The sequence below is a fragment of the Triticum aestivum genome, chromosome 6A (assembly GCF_018294505.1).
Source record: "Triticum aestivum cultivar Chinese Spring chromosome 6A, IWGSC CS RefSeq v2.1, whole genome shotgun sequence".
Taxonomy (NCBI): Eukaryota; Viridiplantae; Streptophyta; class Magnoliopsida; order Poales; family Poaceae; genus Triticum; species Triticum aestivum.
In genome coordinates this window covers 300,983,581-300,987,956 of record NC_057809.1, presented here as the reverse complement: position 1 = coordinate 300,987,956, position 4,376 = coordinate 300,983,581, and the positions used below count along the sequence as shown (strand labels likewise).

Genomic DNA, 4,376 nt, shown 5'->3' with positions numbered 1-4,376 from the left:
CTACTTATTCCTTCATCCATCGTAAGATCACCCAAAACTTGAAAAATTCAATCACACAAAACTCAACAAAACCTTCGTGAGATCCGTTAGTATAAGAAAATAAATCACTATTATAGGTACTGTATCAAACCAATTCATATTTTGTTCTTGCATTATATCTATTGTATTCCAACTTTTCTATGGCAAAAACTCATCAAAGAAAATCATAGAGCCATCAAAATAAGCACACAACGCAAAGAAAACAGAATCGGTCAAATACTTCTGTAACTCAAAAAATTCTAAAAAATTAGGACGATCTGGAAAATTTGTATATTGATCTACTGCAAAAGGAATGGGTATTTTATCGCTCTCTGGTTAAAAATGAGAATTGTTTTGGCGAGCGCAAAAGTTTTTGTTTTTTCAGTAAGATCAAACAAGTAGCACCCAAGAAGATCCTAAAGGCTTATTTGGCACAAACACTAATTAAAACACAAAAAACACAATCATAAAAGGAGCATAATTGTGCTAACACTCAAGAATAGGAAGAAAAGTCAAAAATAAATTCTATTCATTGGGTTGCCTCCCAACAAGCGCTATAGTTTTACGCCCTTAGCTAGGCATAAAGTAAGGATCTAAGTTTTGTCATCTTTGTTTCGAGATCCATAGGATGCCCTCATGATTGATTCATATGGTGGGCTAATTCTTGTTCTAGTGAAGTGTTCCATACCCTTCGTCAAAGGAAATTGGAACTTAATATTGCCTTCTTTCATATCAATCACCGCACCAATAGTGCATAAAAACGGTCTAACAAGAATTATTGGACAAGACGGATTCCAATCAATATCAAGAACAATAAAATCTATGAGCACATAATTCCTATTTGCAAAAATAAGAACATCTAATTTCTCTCATAGGCTTTTTAATAGTAGAATCCGCCAAGTGCAAATTCAAAGAACATGATTCAATGGCGGTAAGACCAAGCACATCACATAAATATTTAAGAATAGTAGAAACACTAGCACCCAAATAACATAAAGCAAAACACTCATAATTTTTAATCTTGACTTTGATAGTAGATTCCCATTCATCATGCAATTTTCTAGAAATTGAAACTTCTAATTTCAACTTTTCTTCAAAAGCTTTCATCATAGCATCAACAATATGTTTAGTAAAAGCTTTATTTTGTTCATAAGAATGGGGTGAATTTATCATGGATTGCAACAAAGAAATACAATCAATCAAGGAGCAACTATCTACAATTTTCATAATTTTCATGAGACGCCTTATAACTAAAGGCAAGGGAGGTGGGTGGTCCAGGTTGTTGTCTGCCACCTTTGTTTGCCATCTCTAAATGCCAACAGGTCTAGGTTGTTGTCACCAGCCTTCTTCATGCCATCAGCATGATCACCATTGCCTTCCGCACCCCGTCATCATCAGGATGATTTGCTGCTACTGCTCGTCCTCCTACTCCATCTGCATGGACAAAAGCAAGTTAGTTGAATGGCATGCACGATAAAACTGCAAGGCATATATGTTCATCTACATTAATTGTACTACAGTACAGATTTTGCATGGATGGGTTTGACTTCGACAGAGACCAAAGGAAGAGCATTATCCCCTCCCAATCCAAAACATGCTGTACAAGTACATCTCTAAGAGAAGGAACCGTGGTACAACAAGAGGCGCTCCAAATCAAACTAAATCTTAGTTTCTTTATTTACCTAAGAAATAGCACAACCATAACTTCTGCCAAGCAAGTAGTTATCATACTATCAGCTAAAGAAAAGCAAAGGAAAATCACGTGTCACTTTCATGGAAAACATCAGAAGTGGATGATAGGCAAAAGTAGATGATCATCAAATTCCCTCACACTCAACAGTGAATAATGCTACTACTATTGATAGCAAGGACTAATTATTCCCACTACCTGGATGCAGCGTCCTTCATTTTGCAAACAAAAAAGAGCACATTATCCAACTCCTTCACATAGGTAAATGAATAGCAGCAACCAAATTCAACGGTACTACCAAAATCGAATTACTAATATAATAGCTGGACGCCCATCATAAAAATTGGTAACATAATCCAAGAAGTTCAGTAGCTAGTATTAATTAATATAATCTAGTTGATTAAGAGGAGCAAGCACGGATTGGGTTTGAAGCAGTCAACTTACATCTAGAGCTGCTTGAGGATGGTCTCCTACAAGGGTCCAGACCTCATCTTCTCGTCGATCTTGAGGATGGTCTCCTACAAGGGTCCTACGAGTAGCCTTTTTTCATGAAAGGAGTACAAGTAGCAGTGCTTTGATTCTAATTGTAATTCCTAGTTGATTATCAAAATTCTGTATGAGCATATATCCATTGCCAAATACTCCTACATGACAGATCTAGCACATGACCAAAAGAAGTGCTCCATAGCCACAACCAGACTGACCAAAATGCAACTAAATATGACCAATAACTACCAATCATGGATGATCTGAACCTGTACCCGCCGATGCTCATCGTCGACTCCGCCATCAGCGCCGAGACACCACCGTTGAGAATCTTGAAAGGCTGCGACCATCCTGACCACGCCGACGTCGCTATGCCCACAGCAACAGCAGCTCGACGCCACCGGGGCCTCCTCTAAACAAGACTGAAATAAAAAAGCATGTATCTGCATGTAGAGACATTTGAAGTTCGTTTCATCAGTAGGAGGAGTGCAAGTGGAAGCCCGCTTCGTCCCACGAAACTCATCCATTAGTTCAAAATTTGCTCAACATTTGCCTAAAAGTAACACTACATTTGTACTACTATGTTAGTAACCGGTAGCCCGCCAGACTTGCATTGCATACTTAATACGAAGCGATTGAGGAGCTAGCTAATGAATGTCATTTTGCTTGTACCATATAACTAGTCAGTTTTGTGCTGCCTTTTGATCCCTAACCTGTGACGCGAAGGCTTTCTGGAGTTGCTGCCGAAGCAGTGCTCTGAACTGGCGGGCTGCAGCCAGGGTCTCGTCCAGCTTGGCCTTCTTAGCCATGAGGTCGGCCTTCCTGGCTTCCGCAGCCCCGATCCCGGCGTCGTCCGAGTGCAACCTGCTGCTCTGCAGCTCCTGCAGGGCTGCCTCCACGCTGAACTTAACCTGCAAATAAGCACACCATGACCATCAGAATCAAGCATCAATTCATCAGCTTATCCCCTAATCTAGTCTACTCATCGCACAAAAACTGAGACAACATCCCACATTACAGAATTACGCGACTCTCCAACTCATATACAACCAGAGAGGCAGTTAATTGAGCAAAGTTGGGGCTAACACTTGTTGGGTTGTGGCGTCTCGATGACGCGGACGGAGTCTCCACCACCCGCAGCGGCCTCGCGGAGCTCTACGGCGGCCAAGGCGACGGGGAGTCGTCGCCTCTGGGACCACCAGGTGGAGGCGGAGGTGGACAGGGACCGGGAGGAGGACGGTGACGAGGAACTAGGCCAGGAGGCTGCTCGTGGGGTTGACAAGTGGCTGCGGCCGGGGTGGATGGAGGCTGTGGAGACGACGGCCGGAACTCCTCCATCTCCTTCCTCTTGGACTCGTAGAAGCGGTCCCACTCCTCCGCCTTTCGCTGCGCGTCCTCGATCTCGCCGTTGGTCGAGCTGATGTCGCGGGCGACAGCGAGGCGGCGCGCGTGGGTGGCGTCGATGTCAGCGCGGGCGGCGAGGGCATGGGAGGCGAGGTCTGCGGCACGGCGCTCGAGGAGGAGGCGGCGGGCGGCGGCGGCCTTGGTGGTGAGGAGGTGGGACTCTCCTGGGCGAGGAGAGAAACCGGTCGGTGGAGATGGTGAGCTGGGAGAGGTGACCTCGAGAAGGAGAGCTGGGCGGTGGGGAACGGCGAGGATCGCCAAAATCTGGCGGCAGCGTGGGGTGGAGAAAGGGGATCGAGGAAGATGAGAGAGATGGTATCCAACGTGCGTGTGTGTGCGTGTGGGTTGGGCGTGTGTGCATCGTGGGTGGGGCCCGGGGCTGTGTGGGTCATGGGTGGGTGTGTGCTGGGGGATACGTTAGGTTATTTTCTTTGCTATCAGCTTTTCTGTAAGCCGATGGCAAAGACCTTCTTTGCCGTCAGCTAGCAGACGGCAAAGAACTGGTTGACGGCAAATTTTTTAATTTCAGTAGTGTTAGTTCATAATCTTTGTTGAAAACTTGAATGGTGGCTTTATATATTTACAACAACGAAAGTAAACTGAGTTTGTAAAAGTTTTTCTTTATCACTTTCAGTTTACCAATTAAATTGCTTGAGGACAAGCAAAGGTTTAAACTTGGGGGAGTTGATATGTCTCCAACGTATCTACTTTTCCAAACACCTGTAACGCCCTCGATGCAGCTATATCTCCCACGTGTCGAAGCACGACTTAGAGGCAT

At 44.4% G+C, this 4,376-nt stretch overlaps 1 long non-coding RNA gene across 2 annotated transcripts; it reads right to left on the bottom strand.

Annotated features, from left to right (window-relative positions):
- Positions 1-1,143: 1,143 nt before the first annotated feature.
- LOC123130611 (uncharacterized) lies at positions 1,144-3,943 on the bottom strand. Of its 2 annotated transcripts, XR_006463920.1 has the most exons (4): positions 3,281-3,943; positions 2,908-3,105; positions 2,153-2,637; positions 1,144-1,452 (listed from the first exon to the last, which is right to left on the bottom strand). It is a non-coding gene; the product is annotated as an uncharacterized lncRNA (long non-coding RNA). The 2 variants fall into 2 exon arrangements; XR_006463919.1 differs by having other exon boundaries at positions 2,153-3,105.
- Positions 3,944-4,376: the final 433 nt, after the last annotated feature.